The sequence below is a fragment of the Camelus dromedarius genome, chromosome 13 (genome assembly GCF_036321535.1).
Source record: "Camelus dromedarius isolate mCamDro1 chromosome 13, mCamDro1.pat, whole genome shotgun sequence".
Classification (NCBI taxonomy): domain Eukaryota; kingdom Metazoa; phylum Chordata; class Mammalia; order Artiodactyla; family Camelidae; genus Camelus; species Camelus dromedarius.
The window spans coordinates 27,785,085-27,804,135 of NC_087448.1; the positions used below are offsets into that span (position 1 = coordinate 27,785,085).

General features: G+C 40.2%; 1 protein-coding gene across 11 annotated transcripts in view; it reads left to right on the forward strand.

Annotated features, from left to right (window-relative positions):
- KLF12 (KLF transcription factor 12) overlaps positions 1 to 19,051 on the forward strand; it is a 507,694-nt gene that overhangs the window by 103,292 nt on the left and 385,351 nt on the right. For 4 of the 11 annotated variants that reach the window (XM_031466115.2, XM_064493089.1, XM_031466113.2 and 1 more), the window contains exon 1: positions 6,800 to 7,029. The exons of 1 other annotated variant lie outside the window; for it this stretch is intronic. The gene's annotated coding sequence lies outside the window, so the exon portion shown is untranslated. Of the gene's footprint in view, positions 1 to 6,288; positions 6,775 to 6,798; positions 7,030 to 19,051 lie in introns of those variants that run through there. 6 more of the 11 variants (XM_064493088.1, XM_031466114.2, XM_031466112.2 and 3 more) reach the window with 4 other exon arrangements.

A 19,051-nucleotide genomic window follows, 5' to 3' on the forward strand; every position in this document is an offset into this window, starting at 1 on the left:
TCCATATTTATCAAAAGTAAAAACAAGTATGAATTCCAAACTTTTAAGGTCCTTCTTTTCTCTTATGACCAGGACTTGAAATCTGAGACAAAGTTTCCTATCTTCTTTCCTTTGTACCCCTTCCCCCAGTACCTAACAAATTGTTGAATTTTAACGTCTGAGTTTGTAATGTCTTTCACAGCTGTTCCAACGTCCGTATCCTATTGTAGCCAGACTCCCATCCTCTTAGCCAGGCTGTGGCAACAGCACTTTGACTCAGCCCAAGCACCCTACTCAGCAATGTCACATATATATTCCTAGAGTAGAGTTCAATCTCTGCTAATCAAACAATGAAAATTCAAGCCATTCTTGCTTACCAATTTAAAGTTGTTGTTTTTTTAAATTTCAAAACACCAACCTTAGCAAGAACACAGAGAAAATACCACTCATGGTAAACTTGTAAAATACTTTTGAAAAATAATCCAGCAATATGTTTCTAGAAGAGTGAAAACAAATCCATAATCTTTGTTTCAGTTACACTGCTGAAACTAGGGGAAACTATCTAAAAGATATCTTTTTAAAAAAAAGAAGCTAAGATGTTCACTATAATGTAAGTACAACTGCAAACATTTGGAAGAATTTGAATGTGGTGAGAACAGTCACTTGAATAAATAACAGCAGTTCACTATTAGCAAAAATAACAATATGAAGCCTTTATGTCAAGATAAAAAATATTAATAATAAAAAATTGTAACAAAAGTAGTTACCCCTGTAGGGACAGGAGAGGGATGCAAAGCAGATGGGTTAGCGAATACTGGAAACAATCTATTTCTTAAGCCAGGGATAGGAAATAGGTATACAATATATTCTGTTTCATATACATGACAAACTTCATGTTATTAAGAGATAAAAATATCCTCTCCATCTTTTAAGGCATCTTTGAAGTGTGACCTTCTCTTCAGTGCTTCTCTTCAGACAGATCCAGAGGGTTCATCCAGAGTGTTTTAATTGTACCTCGTGTTATTGTCTTTCATTAGTTTTGTCTAAGCTCATCTTCCTGTGCTCATAATACTGAGGCCAGTCCCTTGCATTCAGCATGAAATTAAAGCGGTATTCTGTAAACGAGCCCTGCTTCAGTTGAGTTAAATTGTTTCTATGGGGGTACAATTTTCATTTGTAAAATTAAAAAAGGTAGGGATAGCTATAGTTCGAATCTGATATGCTTCAATTTATTTTTAAAACTGTGGGTTATCTCTATTTATTACAATGTTTGCAACCAAGGAAGTGCCATTTTTAAAAACAAATTTGCTGTGAATTTTTTGAGATTGAAGAATTGAATTTTTATTCAATACAGTATAATCCTATCTAATTCTAATAAAACCACAAAGCAGTATAATTGATGGGGTAATTTTTTAATGATTAAAAATGATAGGGGCAGTGAAATTAGGTAAAAATGCTTCAAATCGAACATATTCCTTTAGGTGAAATCTTCTAAATTAGAAGAAAGTTGCTTGCGGAATGTTGCCAGAATTAATGCTTAAAAGGTATTTATCAACATAGGCCAGAATTTTTTTATTCTCAATATACACAAGTGGAAACTGGGGTTTTCTGCTATATTGTATTTTAGTGATGTCATTCTAAGTTTAATAATTGATTTAACTAGCACTCATTAATCACCTACTATGTGCGAAACAATGTGATGGTTGAAAGTAAGGCTAAATAAATGGTTAAGGGGCAGCTCTTGTTCTCAAAGCGTTACCTGTGATAGGGTGGCCAACAGTATTTAATTAAAGCAGAAAGGTGTAAGTACCATAAGAATAAGTGAGGGAAGGAACATTTGCTGGATGCCTGCTAGGGCTAATATATCTCACATTGGGCCAAGTAAGCATGCAATAAATGTGAATCCTTCAATGTGAGGGCAACGTTATTTAAATAGGTAGAAACATTGAGAATCAGAATCAGAAAAAGGATGAAAAAAACCAGTTGGTCAGTGCTCAAGGCACTCTTTCCATGATACTGAAAGAAGCTCCAAGATGAGAAAGGTGATTTTTGGATAAGAGAATGAGAGATCCATATGTGTGTGGGGTTTCATGGCATCATTTTGGGAAGATTCTACAGGAGGAAAAAAAGGCGGACTGTTTAGAGTGAGGGCATCCAGGATGGATGGGGCAGGGTGAGGAGTTGTCCACATGGGTGGGCTAGGAGGGGAGGTATGAGATATGAAAATCTAAGTGGGGCCCTTAAATGTCATGGTATTGTAACTCATTTCTGCCACTTTGGGTTTTTAAATATAGGTATGCTATAATTAGCTGTAGGAGAGGTAGGATGGATTTGAGAGAAAAAGGGGCCAGAAGTTCAGAGCAGGGGGATGAGGAGGGGATGTGGTGGTAGAGGCCGGAGGAGACCTGAATGAAAGTGACAGTGCAGGAACCTGGAAAAGAAGAGACACATCTGAGGATGTGATGAAGATATTTAAGCTAGGAGGATCAAAAGCTGTATTGATTACAACAAAACAAAGTTATGAAATGCCATCTTTTGTTTCTAAACAGCCCCTCATTCAAATCAAAACATGTTGTTCACCATGCAGTCACACAGTATCACCGCTGTTTGCATTTGTAGTAAGGCCTTTACGTGCCTTTCTCATACTTAAAACGGGAAATTTCCCTCTGTTGCATGTTACTGCCAAAATATGACACAAGAAAAAAACAAGCATTGAAAACCCAAGAGCACATATTTACCTCTGGCCCTAGGGAAAAAAAAAAGGATTATATTTTTTAATTTCGTTAAAGCTCTAGGAATCACTTTTATTTTCACTTTCAGCCAGTTCTAATCTTTCAACACAGCTTTTACTTCTGAAAATGGACTCCATTCCCCCACCCCAACCTCTGCCTAGAATTATGTAAGTGTTAAATCATCCACGCAATCTTTGGCATCGCTAATCCAAAGGTTTAAGAACTTTACACGTACATAGATATTGAAGAGAGTCTTTACCTTAGAGAAATCAAGGTATGGGATAGGTAACACTCTTAATACTGTAAAAGATTTCCTATCACTGACACTAACTTTTCAAAAAATATACTGGTAAAGTATAAGATTTGGCAAAAAGTTTCTGGGTAACATTTACATTAACAAGTTAAAATCTCTATTTGTAAACTTTGCTGTATATTTACATTGAATTCGATATGTTATCTGCTTTGGGAGGTGCATATGTATGTGTGTGTGTGTGTTTTCTGGTTAGTATGTTAGGTAAAAGAAATCCAATGCGTGTATCATGTAGAAGACACCCAGAATATCAGTCTTCATCTTCTTTAATTCATTCTTTTGGTATCTGCCATAATAAAGATTAAATAAATGAAGTATATAAAGTTAGGGAAAGAGGTCATTATTTCTGACCCAAATCATCTTCGTTTTAAACAGAACTAAGTATCATATAGATTTGGACTTGACAGATACTTTCAACACTGAAATTTTACGATTCTGTAATTTCAACAGATTCTTTTATGTGAACAGAATTATACACTCTTGGTGAAATAATTTTGCCCTCTTTACATTTTCTGATTTTTTCCAACCTAGGGAAGTAGAAGAGAAAGGACTAAGCATAAAGATTTACACATATTTTTGCCAAGGTATGTGTACTTTTCCCCTACTTTCTCCCCGCTGTTCACACCTTAGCTGGTTTTAATCTAAGTTCTATACAGAGAGAATTATACGAATTGAATTGGAAGTGTACGCCTGTACACCGGGTACACACTCACATCTAATTGTCTGAAGTTATTCTCCCTCTTAAACATTTTCCTCTGTATACCCGGGGAGTTGCCTGAATTGAACATTCCTATTTTTTCGTGTTAACAATTCAAAAAAAAAAAACTGATGGTATTTTTTCTAATACTTGATACACTCCTTGTAACCACACTATACAGGTTTTAGATATTAACCTTGACTACCTCTAATTTCCTTATCCCTCTGGAAGGGATTCATGTACTTTATTTTCTATCCATCATTCTATTAACATGCTCATGGCTGGAGCCATAAGGAAGGGCAGTTCGGAATGCTTTCCCACGTGCAGAAGCACTTGCTCTAGAATATATTTATGGTCAGTAGGCCATTCAGCTCTCTCTGAGAAAGAGCTGCGACGATGGCATAACTTATTCTAGCATCCTTCCACTCTTAGAGTGAAACTCACTTCCTTCACTCCCTGCCCCACCTAGAGGAAAATTTTATAGTATTGCTAGGAGAGGCAAGTTTTCCATTTAAATACTGTGCATTTATTGATGTTCTACCGTTTTTCGAACTGGTCCTTTCAAGTTGTTTCTATCCAGGTACAGAGGAATGTGAAGGGCTGTTTACTCGGTGCCCAGGATCAGACCAGGGAATGGGGTCCGGGACTGCCTTCCTCGGAACAGAGACTCCATCCCAAGGAGGACCCTTCAGCTCCTAGGTTGCATTTTCCTTCCCGGTTTCTGCAGCACCCAAGTCTTCAGAGGTGGGCTTCCATCGCCTTCCAGCTCCCGCAGCTTTCCTAGCCTAAGGATACTGCGCTTAAGGAGTGGTGCACAATTTCGGCCACTTCCACACTTATTTGTTCTTCGAAACCCTAAGACCAGGACAGAACTCTCAATTTTGTTTTACTTCTCAGACGCAGGCCCTTAGATTTCTCCTGTCAGGACTAGAAGTGGGCTGTGGAGTCACCCTCTCGGCTGGACCTCCTTTCCCACCCTCCTCGCACACAGAATGTGCCAGGAGGCGGAGAACACACCAAGCAGTGCGCTGCCTTTGTTTTCATTAAAAAGGCACACCAGGCCTTTCGAAGTGTTTGGAAAATAACCACACAAAATGTAGAACATGGCTTTTCCTGGCTAGAACTCGTCCCTTCGCTCTCATTTCCTGTTTCTCGGCCTCTGCTTCGGTTCTCTTCCCACTCCACTCTGTGCCACATTTGCAAATCTTTCTCCCCTTGGTGTAAACTTCCCCTTCGCGGCCTTCCCACGGCCGGGGCGGTTTCCCACCGGGGCGGGCTCAGGGGCGCCGGGCCGGGGTGTCTGGCGGCCTAGACGCCACAGCGTGCTCACCTAGGTTTGCAAGAAAGTGGCGCACGCGATCGTACCGCCGCCCGCCGCGCCCGCTCCCCGCCCCGTGCGCCCGCCCGCTTCCGCCCGGTCGCCTCCCCGCCCCCGCCGACCCTCCCTCGCCGCGCTGACCCCGCGCCCTCCGAGCCGCCGCGGGAACGCTGGGCCGCGCTGGCTGCCTCCTCTCCCTCCCGCCCCAGAATCTCGCCGATCCACTCCCCCGGCCGCAGAGGCGGGGCGGGTAGGGCTGCCGGGGAGGGCGTCCCGGACTCGGCTCCCGGCCGCCCGCTTCTGGGGGCTCCCTCCTGGGGCACAGGGCCGGGGCGGTGGGGGCTGGACTCCACTCCCGGCGCTCCTCGGCCGGGGTCTGCAGCTCTCGCTTCCTGACCCTCCCTTAAGTTCGCTCCCTGCCTAAATGACGAGCGCGGGCGGGCGCCCCTTCTCCTGAGGCTCCGGAGCAAGGCGCTCGGCTCCGCTTCGCCCCCATTCATCCCGCCAAGGTGAAGCGCAGGGAGGGAGGACGCCCCCACCTCGCCCGCAACGTGCGTCTCTCCAGAATCCAAACAATGATTCCTCCGCGTTCCCCGCCCAGCCCTCCGCGGGCCCCACCCTCGCGCGCACCCCCGCGCCCAGGGCACCGCCCGCCCGGGTTGCCCCGGCTGGGACCCCATTGTTGCCCGGCGCCCGGGGGCGGTCCCCGCGAGCGGCAGCGCGCTGGCCCTGCAGCCTTGCCCAGCCGCCGGAGCCGGCTCCGCCCACACCTTTCCAAGTTAGCTGGTGGGTGAGCCGCGGGGACCGCTCGGGCCCCCGGCCCCCTCCCAGCGCGCTTCCACCCGGGCGGGAGGGGAGGGGAGGGAAGAGGAGAGGAGGGGGCTGGGGGTGGTGAGCGGGCTCCGCGCTTTATTTGTCTCCGAATTCTCTTCTTAAGGCTGCCTAGCGCGCTGTGTCACAAAAGAGGGGACTTTCTCGCGGCTCCGCACGAGTCCTCTCCCGGGGAGTTGAAATCGGGGGTTCCTCCTGCCGCGTGGCCCCACGGACCCCCCTCGCCCTGCGGCTCCCCAAGCGGCGTTGGCCATGTGTAGGTTATTTTGGGTGCCGCAGCAAGGTGGTGCAGGTGATCTGGAAGCGCAACCGAAGCCGATGCCGGAGCGGGTGGGGCGGGGGCAGGGGTGGGGCGGGGTGGGGCGGGGTGGAGGCTCCGCGGACCCACCCCCCAGCTGGCGGCCCGGGCGGCGAGGCGAGGGCCGGGCAGTGGGTGTTGCCTTCTACCTCTGCGAGCGGGGAGGGGTTAGTTTCCCACAGGGGATTTCAACCATCACACTCAGAGCCCGCCTCCTAATCCTCGGGCGGAGCGGCTCGGGGGCCCCATTTTATGGCAATAAAGCGACTTAGCGCCTGCTGAGCGAGCCCCTCCCCGCCGCCGCCCCCGCCCTCGGCCCCACCCCGGGGCTCGCCCGCAGCGGCGGGGCTTTGTTTCTGGGGAGGAGGACCCGGAGCTCTTTTGTTTGGGGGTTCGGTGTTTTCACCCCCCACCCCACCCCCCACGCCTCTCCGGTTTCCTGAGCTGCGGGCTGCAAGGGAGGAGAAGCGGCGTCTTGCAACCCCCTCGGCTGGGCCCCGGGGTAATTCGATGCGGGCCTGGCGAGGCTCCCCACGCTAGACCCGGGCTCGCGTCTCGGCAGCCTCCACCCACCGGCCCACCCTACATTTAGCGCATCATGTGATCCGGGTAAGTCATTTGCAAGTACAACAGTTCCCTGGGTTGCCCCCCATTCATTTCCTGAGAACTGCAGAGAGCAGCTGAGAGGCTCTGCCTGTGCGTGTGCGAGTGTGAGTGTGCGCGGGTGACGCCGTGTGTATGTGTGTGTGTGCGCGAGAGTGAGTGTGTGCGCGCGCGCGTGTGAGAGCGAGAGAAAGGGAGAGAGAGGGGGACTCTGTGTGAGGGAAAGAAAACAATTTCTCCTGCTCTGCAGCTTCTGTTCAGGTCTGTGCCGATTCCGTTTCTTATCAAAATAAACAACCCCCTCCTCTTTTTTTTTTTTTTTGCCATCCCAAATCAGACCGTATTCTCTTAACATGTTTTATTTTCCTTCTGTCATCTGCTCAAGTTAAATCATTTTGGTTGGTCTGTGTTCTTAAAGGGGGAAAGTGTTGGGAAGCGGGAGGGGGCCGAGGGAGGGCGATGCTATCGCAAAGCAAGTAGCGCCGGTTGGATTCGTGGAGACGAAAGAAGGAGGTTTCTTACCCCCCCACCCCAATTTTTTTTTAAAAGAACTTACCAAGTAACGTGAATTAGGCAAATGTTTTTCTACCCCTAGTGGAATTGTTGATTGCAGTGTTTGCCTGACAGTTGCCAAGGATGAGAAATAAATCATCAGGGCTGAATTGGGGCGGGGGGCGGTTGTCGAAGTAGTTTGCCCCCAGGAATAGAGCGAGTTGGGTGAAGAATTGCCGCACCGGGGCCGTGTGGGCTGTGGGTGTGCACTGGAGAGAGTGGAGGGGAAGGGGTTAAGGCGGAGATGACACTGCTGGCATGAATAGTGGTCCTGGTGCTACATTCATTATTGTCTCTGGTCGTAATGATGTGTAACTGTCACTCGCTACAGTGCCGGGTCCAGGGAAGTAGCCAGGGGCTGGCCCGTGGCTGTTATTTTCAATTACGGGGGACCTGGCCGGAGTTGACAAGGGGCAACTTTGCAGGGCCAGCCGGGCCGGGAAGCCCGCGGAGCCGGCCTGGGAGCCACTTCTTGCCTTAGAAGCTCGTTCCGAGGACTCGGACTTGACCTCCGCGACATTAGTTGGTGTTCGTGTTAGATGCTCCCCCACAGGGAGAATCAATCCTGCTTTTGTTGGGTGGAGAACTGCCTATTAGAACTTTGAAAACTTTTATCTTTGGGGAAGAGGGTGGGGTGCACTCAACAGTTCTGTTTCGAAGTGCATTTGAGGCAAATACTTGGAAAAAGTACCAATTCCTTTGTTTTATTCCCTGCAGCTTCCCAACCCCCTTCACCCTGCGCTTTGAGTTTTGCATACTTTAATAGTAATAGCCTTAATTCAGCTGATAAAAGCTGACTGTGTTGAGTTAAAGAGTATTAGTACAACGGAATGTGTAATCTGGATAAACAGTTTGTGTGGTTAATATTGTCAGCTCTAATTTAACTGTACAGATGGTTTAAGTATCGTTCTATGTGGATTGTTTTAAGCAATTCCACTAGCTAATAGAATTCTCGGCCGATCACTCGGATATTTTATTTTAAATCAGCATTAATATCCCCTCAGTTTCCCTGTGACACCAGGGAGAGGAGCAGCTCTATTTACATTTAGTGCATGTGCTTCTAGTGGCTTCGGTAGACATCTGCCAATCAAGTACACGTCATTCTGCAAATCCACCTAGACGCCTCCATGCCCTTTTCTTACTGGAGGATAGAGTTGTTTAGATAAGTAAATGCTTTGAAATAAATGTAGTGGCTTTTTACAGGCAGCAGCTTGTGATAGGGATAGGAGTGGTCACTTTGAAGGGTGGGTGTATTCCACCTTCTAAGAAATACTCTTTGGAATTGGCTTTTAATAAAAACAGTGACCCCCTCACCTAAAAAAAAAAAAAAAAAAAGAAAGCCTGGTTGTGCTATTTGCAGACCTCATTCACACGTCGTTTACATTTTTTAAAAAACCACATAGAAATTGGTTATGATAAAGGGGTATACTTTTAGGCTAGAAAATGTTTAACTTTAGAAGCTTAGTAGAAAATAGGATGTTGAAGGACAAACATTCGGTTGCATAAGTTATATCTTTATCGCTGCAGCCTGGTCAGTCTGGAGACTAGCTTGAGTCTATTAAGCTCCTTTGAGGTGGAGAAGAGAGCGTTTTGAGCATGCAAGAATTGGCAGAAATTTGTAATACGCTTATGAAACAGGTTTATTATTTTACCTTCTAATTCGTAACTATTACAAAATATACTTCAGTTGGTAAAAGTTGGGATGTTTTCACATACAGTTTTAATAATTTATGAGCTAAAACTGTAATACAGCTGTGTGAGGTAAACAAAACATCCTTGAGGGGTTTCTGTTTTTTGAAGTGTTTCAGTTATTTATCTATTACCTAGTAATGCATATTTGAAAGAACCTTCTGTTAGCTAAACTTTATTTTGGAAAGCTTTGAATTACTATTTACTGAATGAAAATTGTTGTGCTAATGGGCCCTTAATATTTCTTTTTTCCTCCAGAAACTTTTTTCCTCAACTGAATGTCATTTGGGAGAAAACTGGTCCTAGTATCACATTTGAGACCTTGACCTTAGCAAGTCTTGGCTGGTGGTTGTTTACTACAGCTGCAGCCTATGTGTGTGCGGAAAGGGAGGCACCGCAAACACTGGCGCGTGCTCTCTCCCCAGGCCAAGGGAAAAACAAATCAGGATGCTTGAGCTGAAGAGCACCCATCAGGCTCGTAATAGGGTTAGTGTTCTGGTCATTTAAAAAATATATGTTCCTCAGGGACTACTTACCGGCCTCCCGTGAAAGGTAAACACGAACTTCAGTAGGTTCAGAGTGAGTTTTAGATGTTACATCATGAAGCAGGCTGTTAACAACTTAATGAAATAATTTGGTGTTAAATGTAGGTGTGTTTTTTCTATCTCTGCAAAGATGACAGACATGCTTAGTCTTCTAGGCCTATGTGAGGGCATTTTGAACTCCAGCCAGTGTTGGTTAATCTAGGGTACTGAGTATGTCCAGCGAGATGATATTGTTAACTAGTAACATATAAACATATATTATAATATATAAACATATGTTATAAACATACAATATATGAGCATATAAATGTCTTGAACATTTATTTTCACCATTGTACAAAATGGAAAGTGTGGGATTTCATATTTCTTCGAATTAACATGAGACTACCCACATTATCTTAGGGGTGTCAAATGGTTTTTTTTCTTGGTATCATGAGATTTAATCCTCTTAGTGTCAACTTCATAAATCTAGCTGTAGATGGTCTGTGTATTAATACAAAATAGTTTGTAGTCTACAAAACTGGAAATGGCACAAACTCATTTGAAAAGTTACTCTCTTTTTTTTTTTTGGATAAATTAAGTTTCCTTGTACTTCCATGTTAATTAACGAACAAGAGCTAAAACCCCAGTTTTGTTCAGAATTGACATTGCGGTTATCTTTTTCTTTTAGAGAACAACTTTCATTTTTGTAAATAATTACTAAAGTAGATTGCAGTTGCTTACCTTTATCATTTCCATTTTGAAAATACCATATGGTACTGGAGTGGAAATATCTGTATTTTTGCCCAGTGTTCGTTTATTTCCCATTTTAAAATTCATGTTTATTTTTCAGCCTACAAATTATGCACGACTTTCGGTCTTAAGTATGTACAAAATGTAAGGGTAAAAATATTAAAATTAAATCACTGGCAACACCCTATAACCACAGCCTTAACTCATCCACCACAACCAGGGCTCCCAAAATCAAAATGCACATAAACAGCTGGGCCTTGCCCTGTGCCCAGAAGGTCAACAGCCTTAGGCTCTGTGAGACCAGCTTGGTTTCTAGATCCTAAGCCCTTCCAGAGAACTATCAGACTTCAGCCAGCCAGAATTCATTGTCAGGGCCTAGAGCAGCCACACCCCATCTGATGTCAGCTTTGGAGTTCTTGCGGTAGGGAACACATGCTGTGGATTAAATGGTTACTTTCTCTATATATTCTCAGTAATTATGTTACAAAAGGATTTTTCGGTTTTGGGTGTTTATTGTCATAAAAGTGGCTACTTGAGTACTCCTGTTGCTCTGTAAAAATCTGTTTTGGTCTGGCAGTAGATTACAGGATATTCACTTAAAGAATTCTTGCTCTGGGATGGTCTTTCTGTTTTGTTTTTTTTTTCTTCATGTCAAAGTCATACTTTTTTGTTGCTAATTTTATAGTATATATTTTTGAATAGTTATTAGAAGCACAAAAATTGGACCGGCCCAAACAGTATTGCTTTTTTAGGTGCAGATGGAGTAGCAGAAAGCCCTTGCTGCTGTATTGCTGTGTGGAGGATGAGGGGAAAAAAAATTACAGGGCTTTGGGATAGTTTTCCCACCCCCATCAGAGGCGATAAAAGCCGCTACTATTACAGCTTATTGGCCTCCACGCCAGGAATTGTGTTTCAGGTGCTATATGCACCATGCTTCACAGTATGTATGGCTTTTCACAATAATTGCTGTTATGATGTGTATGTATATACTATATATATATATATATATTTGCTATTTTTAGATAAGTACATATATATAGACATAGTATTTATACTTAAAATGTGAGCTTTTATATTCTCCAGTTACATGTACCCCATACATGCACGATATACATTTATGACCACGAATTGTAGTAGAAAGCCCCCTTCCCACTTGCATAAAAAAGGGGAAACACAAAGTTTGTTTTTTCAAATTCTGTGTTTAGTAATACAATTCTCACTTTAGTTTAACAGGCAAACTTATAACAAAACATGAAAACAACCCTGCCTCAAAGAAAACAAACCCACAAACCTAAATAACAACCAAGATAAATGATTGTAAAAAATGAAGTAAATAACTTAAAAAAAAGAAAGAAAGAAAGAAAAAAAACCTTTCATTTCATAGTCCGGTGTCTGCTAAGATTATACATCCTGAAATGAGGACTGATTTACGTGGCAGAGATATTGCAGTTTGAGTCAAGCTCTCTTGCTTACTAACTCTGGGTGACCTTGGTTAAATTTCTCAACCCCTCCGAGTCTGTAAAATGGGAAAAATAATAAGCAGTTTACAGGGCTGTGGTGAGGGTAAGATGAGATAATGTAGGTAAAAATCCCTTTGTAAAACTATAAAGTACTGGGGAGGCAACTATTTGACAGGAAAACCACTCCCTCCCCCCACCCTCCACCCCCTGTGCTGAAAGGGATGAACTTTCCAGCCTCTCAAAGTGAGCATATAAATTACACTTATGGAGAAGGAATTTCCGAGTGTGGGTAGAAAACTTCTGGCAGTCAAAGGTCATGAATTCCATTCCTGTCTCACCAGAGATTTGCTCTATGACCTTGAGAAAGTCACTCTTAAAGTTTCTATGTAGCTGCTATAAAAGTTACTATTAACATTTATATAATGCAGGTGAAGTTATTTGAGCTTTTCAAAAGAAAAATGCATGAAAATTCAGTTTCCATGATCATTTACAGAAAATAGAAAATTAAAATCAACAGGGATTATTTAGAGATTATAAACTTCCAGGCTACTTCTCCAGTGAGTCAACTGAAACGTCTATCAACTGGTCATTAAAAAGGGCCCTCAATTTTTTTTTAATGGAATCATTAAATTTGTGCTGTTGTACTATAATTTAGAAAAACTTAAAGAACTTCAAATCCCTAGTTAAGCCAAGGTACTGTTGATTAAGCTATGTCTGACTTGTGGCTTTAGTCTCTTGGTTAGACTCGAAGATTGTTGTGGCACAACACGTGCACAATAAAGAAAGATGTTGGATGTCAGTAGATGATGGAGATCTTAAATGGGTATTTGAAAATTTGTTGCATGTGTTTAATTTATATGCACACATTTCTCTGCCATGTACAATATTTTAAACACATATTTTTGAGAAAATTAAGAATAATATTTACATAATTTCTCCCCAGCTACATTTTCTCCAGTTAAGAAACAGATGCAATTTTTTATCGCAAACTGCACACTCAATTCGTCCAAGAACAAAGAAACAAACTCAAACTAATTGATCAGTATAGCTCTGTGTCACACGTGTGACTGGCCTACCTCTTGCTCATGCTACAACTCTCGCTGTAATCATCACTTTCTGTGGACTCTTAATCACCCCCTGCTTTAAGAATGCACTAGGTTCCAGTCTGGACTGCGTGGACCCACAGCGCGTCATATTCATTCTGTATAATTGCTTGTTGATTTGCTTTGTCCCCTCCCAATAATAAGCCCCTTGAGAGCAGGAAGTGAATCTTCGTAGTTACTTTCCTGGCTTGTAACACAGTCCCTAACATAGTGACTGATCATATGGTGCTAAAATACTTACTGAAAGAACAAATTATTGACTGCAGTCCATATGACTGTCTTTTCAGTAGCAAAATGCCAATATCATGGTCATTTCCTACCTAAGTCTTTTCATTTCTAGTAAATATATTCAACTCTACTAGCCATTCCACAAGTCACTACATTTTCTGAATTTTTTTTTTTTTCTCCTTGCAAACTGAAGCCTTGTAGTGGAGTTAAATAGTGCTGGATTGGAAACCTTAAACTCCCCAGTTTTTAGGTAACTGGGTAAGTTGGTTCTCCAAGTCTTAGTTTACTCATTGATAAACAAAAACAAAAACAAGAACACATAATGTCAACATTACAGGATGTTTTTGAGGATTAAAAATGTTGTAATGCTGGCAAAGCATCCAGTAGTATGTATTTAGTGCTCAGAGGTACAAATTTGCAGTTATAAGATAAATAAATACTAGAGGTGTAATGTAAAACCCGATAAATATAATTAACACTGCTGTATGTTACATATGAAAGTTGTTAAGAATCATCGTATATTTCTGTATCTATGAAATGATGTTTGCTAAAGTTATTGTGGTCATCATTTCATGATTTATGTAAGTCAAATCTTTACGCTATATACTTTAAACTTACGTAGTGCTGTTTATCAATTATATCTCAATGAAACTGGAAGAAAACAAATTTAGCCTCTTCCAGTATATTGATGTCTCTCTTAAAAGAAGCCATTAGAATGAATATTAACAATAAAACAAAATAAAACTACTTTTTATTGTTCAGCTACTATAATACAGATATTAGGCACTGTGCTTTTCATGGGTTAGCTTATTTAGTTTAATATGTACTCCTTAGTAAACAGGCAGGTATAGATGACTTTCAGATAATTCATACTTTGAATACTATGTGTGGAGACCCCTAAAGTACCTTTAAGTACTGGATTTTGACTTAGGAACATCAGTTCATGAATGCATTTTTTTTTTATTAGCTCTTGTGAGATGGTGCTGTCTGCCAAGTAACAGCCCGCACACCCCCACATGACTTTGCCATTTTTTATAATTTCAAAAATTATTTGAAAATTTTACAGCTTTTTGCCTTTCTTTAACAAACTAAGTAGAAAAAGGGGAGAATGAAAGCTCTGCTTCTGTTTTGACAAACAGGGTTTATTACACAGTTGAGACAAATCATTAGGTGTGCTGAAAATTGGTCATTCTTTATTCAAAGTGCTTAATGGAGGTAAACTGATAAATTTATAAAAAAAAATAAGATTACAGAAAATACAAAATGCTCTCCATCTATTTTTTTTCCTCTATCTATTTTTAATGACACGACTTAATAGATTGTATGTAATTACAGATTTGGTATTACTTCTTTTGTCCCTGAGAATGGGTGTCCTTTAGAATATGTGAGTCTGGTCCCTTGACTTACACACAGTTGAATTTTGTATGAATTTTCAGGAGTGCATTATATATTAAAAATATGAGATTCTTTTTCTTAAGTATTTATTGAGTATATGTGTATGATATTAGGGTTTCTGTTTTGTAAACGTGGAAACTGATTTTCACTAAGTAAATCATCATAGTCAATAGGCAGTTGGCATTAAAGCAGAGATTTGAAGACCAGAAAACCTTTGAGCTTTCCTCTGTAGTCCTCTCACCTCCCTTCAGCATTAAATATAATATTCTAGTTAGTCTTGTTGTAGAGCAGAGCAAAAAAAAAAAAAAGGGAGTATTACACAAATAAATATTGTCTTTAGAGGCTCTTTTATTTCATTTGTAGATTATATTGATATACATTTACTGGAATACATTTACTAGAATATTTACTTCAATACAGAAGCCAATTCTGTGTTTGCTGCTGTATGTACTAAAACAAATTGAGAGACTTAATCCAAAAAATTATTTTAGGAGGCAACTGCTACAGGATGTTCCATAATGTTAACAGTAGACCCCTGAAGCCTGGCTAGTCCGCATTCTACTTGATAAAGCTACGAAAGTTAGAGGCATAATAAAAGTAATAAAAACATATTATCTGTATTAAAAATGCCTTGCTTACTCATTTGACTTAGGCTTACTTAGCTCCTGCTGTGTATCTGGAATTGTACGTGAAAATGGGTAGGACTTTGAGCTGAAAATCAAGTAAGGGAGGTAAGACTTAGGTGGAAAATTATAATTCAGAGTAATTTGTGATAAACAGATCAAGTGCTATAAGTTACTTAAATAGAATGCATAGGAGAAAAATTGCTTCTATCTGGGAAGTCAGAGATTTGAGGGTTTTACTGGACATGTGGCAAAAATCCCTCATGGAAAAAGTTTTACTTTTTATAGGAAAGAAAAAGCAAACCTGCAAGCAGAAGAAAGCAAATTAAAAACAGATATTTGGGCAACTGTGGTGATTTCACACCTCCTTTGTGTTATCTTTTAGAGCTGATGGCTTTATGGTGTTTTGGCAAACTTCTGTCATTTGCTCTATCACCAGAAAATTTTCTTTTCCAAAAATAGATCCTGGGATGTACTTGGGCAGTAGAAGCTTTATTTGGATAAACAAAAATAACAATGTCGGTTGAGTAATAAAATTTTAAAAATGCGCTTTATATTAAGGTAGTATCTGATGAAATTTTAAAGATACTGCTAAAGAGGTTTGATATATGATATTTTATTTGTAAGTGAAGGGAATTTTAGCCTTGGCCAAAAGCCTTAACATATAGAGATAAGATTTTTTTTTTTTTTTACATTAAGAACAATGGAGGGAAAAACTTGCAAATTGATCAGTTTTATAGGTCAGCGTCGGTTGTAATTTATCAGATGTGTTGCTTGAAGGGATATGCAGAAGGGAACTTTACATTAAAGTGGTTGAATGGTTAGGGTGACACCTTCGGAAAGTGCATTAGCTTTTCTGCTGTAGGTATAAATACAGGACACTTAAACACAAAATATTTCATTTTGAGAGATTATATAACAAGAAACAAATGAACTCTTAATGAGTCTATAAAGAGCATCGATGGAATTTTTATTGTGCCTTGAGCTTTCTATTGAGTATATTGGGACTATACCAAGGCTCAAGGCTGCAGCAGCTGTGTGTTTTATGTATAAATAGCTTTGTGATTAAGACAGTTTAGAATACTTAAGTATGGAGTGGTGAAAAAATCACTTAGTGCTTGGTAGTTTACAGAGTGGTTTTAGTTTCATCCAGACAGCCCTGTAAGGTAGATTGGATACAGTTAAGATAAGAGGACTAGAAGGTAGGTGAGTCAAAACTAGAACCTTGGTTTCCAACACCAGTAAAATAATTTTTTCCCCCATTTCATTCCACTGCTGTCTTCCTAACTTTCATTGTCTTACTAAGCCAATATTTTGAAAGACCACATCGCACAAAAAAGTGCCACTGTCTAGTGTCTAGATTAGATGAGCTGTTCTGTGAGTATTGGGTGAATTCTTACCTCCTAACAAACATACTTTAAAGGGGCATGGAAAACCCCATAAATAACAGCTCAGAGAGATCAACCCAGTTAATCCTGGAAGAGACTGAAATTGGAGGCATCTGTACTATTTGAAGAAAATTGGGGGGATGGTTTATCACTTACCACATGCCAGGGTTTATACTAGGTGCTGAGAATACAAAGATGCATACAACATTGCTTTGTCCTAATATGTAGGCAGATTGGGGAAAAAGCACCATAGCTAGGCCCAGAGGAGGGGCCGTGCTAGTGAATTCTCCTTTGGCTTACCATCTTCATGTAGATCTTTAGTACCTAAAAATAATACCCTAGATGTTTTTAGATTTGTTTTACTCTCTTTGAAGTACTTTTCATCTAATTGGAAAACCTTTTTCATTTAAACACGTGCTTTTCTAAGTTTTGTCTCTTTCAAAAAATGTAGATCGCACATTTGTTGTACATAAAATATATGTGTCGCTTTTAAAGGTATTATCTAATGTTTACAGCCAGCTCAAAGCTAGATATTTATAGTATTTAAATGTGAATTGGTTGTTGCTTTTATGACTTAGTTTTTCAAAGGAACTCAACTTAAGATCTGTTGGAAATAAGCTTTGTTTTGCAGAAACTCACTTCTTGGGGAGTGTTTACAAATATCTCTCCAATAAAAGTAGGTACATGTGTGTGGAGACTTTAAACTTCATTTTATGATGATCTCCGTTCTCTCTTTTTAGTTAGCTTCTGTCCTCCTCTAGCCAACGATAGCGTTATATTCCCCCATAACCCATGTTATCAGAACTATTACGTGTCCTTTCATATTTTTCTCCATATCCTTAAGTGTTATAAACACATATACGCTTGAGGTTTTTTGATCACTGCTTACAAAAATGGAATTATTTTTTGGAGACTCTTTTTCTTTTTTCCTTCAGTATTGCCTACAGGAAACCCTTCCACTTACCTGCAACAACTCTTAATCCATTAAAAAACAAAACAAAACACTAAACAATGATGTAATATTCCAGGGTATGGTTCTTTCATATTCTGTTTAATCATTAACTTACTGGTGGGCAATACTTAGTTTCCAGTTTTTGCCACTAACGCCAGTATTGTGATAAATATCTTTATATGACAGACCTATGAGATGGATTCCCAGGGTGGGATTACTGATTCAAAGTGTTGCCACATTGCTTTGAAAAAGGCTATTACAGTTCACCATTTTTACCAGCAATGCAGGCAAATACCGTTTCTCTGGAACTGCATCAGCAATAGTTGACCCTTTTTTAGTCTGATAGTTGTGTAGTGGTATCTCATTGTTACTTTACTTACTTATTTTTTTCATTGTTACTTTAATTATTATTTCCTGATTGCTAGTTACCTGGAACATCTTTTTCTGTTTGTAGGCAAATTATTCTTTTAAGAGTTGCCCTTTGTTCATTTTTTTATTTGGTTATTGTCCTTTTGTGGGAATTCTTTATATATTATAGCTATTAACCATTTGTCTGATATCTGCATTGCAAATAATTTTTTCAAAAACTTGTTTTTTGTCTCTTGTCTAAGAAGCATTTTGATATATAACATTTTAAATTTTAATATAATCAATCATTTGGTTTTCTCTGGTCTCTTTTTGTTTGTTTTTGTTTTTAGTTTTTTTTTTTAAAGACTTTCTCTATTGATCGCGTATACGTAGGTTGAATTTTTCTTTCCACTTTGAGCTTCTGCTTAGTCTATTTGGAGTTTTTAGTTGTATATGGTGTAAGAGAGCAGAGGGAGTCCACTTTTACTTACTTTCAGATGCATATCCAGTCCATTGGATCAGCACTATTTTTAAGATAATGTATCTTTTTCCCAGTTAAGTATAAAATCCACAGTTGTTCTCATGTATCTTAAGATAGTACCAGATTTTTTTTTAAGTGATTTGCTTAGATATTCTCAGACTGAGGTTCATATCTAAGGACTGTTTTATCCATTGTTCCACCACCCCTGGGCAGAAGTTACACAAAAACCCTGTTATAATTTTAATTGGAATTGCACTAAATTATATATAATCTGGGGGCAATTAACATTTTAATGTTATTTCTAGTGCATTGTATCATCCCGGTTCAAAAATATGAATGTCTTTCTATTTGCTTATGTCTTATTTTTATATCAAATAGATTTTAATATTCTATAATTATTGTTTTCTTGTTAATTAAATTTAATTGTAAGTACTTCATAGGTGTTTGGCTGTATCTATTGGAATAATATAATTTCTTGTTTTAGTTTGTTGATATAGTGAATTAATTGCACTACTTTATTTTTGGATGTTGTGCTAAACATTCCTTACTCTTTGTATAAGCCTTACTTGGTCTTGATGCCTTGTCTTATGTATAGCTGTATTTGATTTTTCTAATATTTTGTTAAGAATTAAAAAAAATAGCTTTTATTCTTTTAATGTCTTGTCTTGATTTTTCTCTCAGGGTATTCCTAACCTTCTAAAATAACTTGGAAAGTGTTCTGTCCTCTTCTTTTTTAAGGGATACTGTGTGTGGAATTGGTATTATTTCTCCCTTAGAAGTGTAGAAG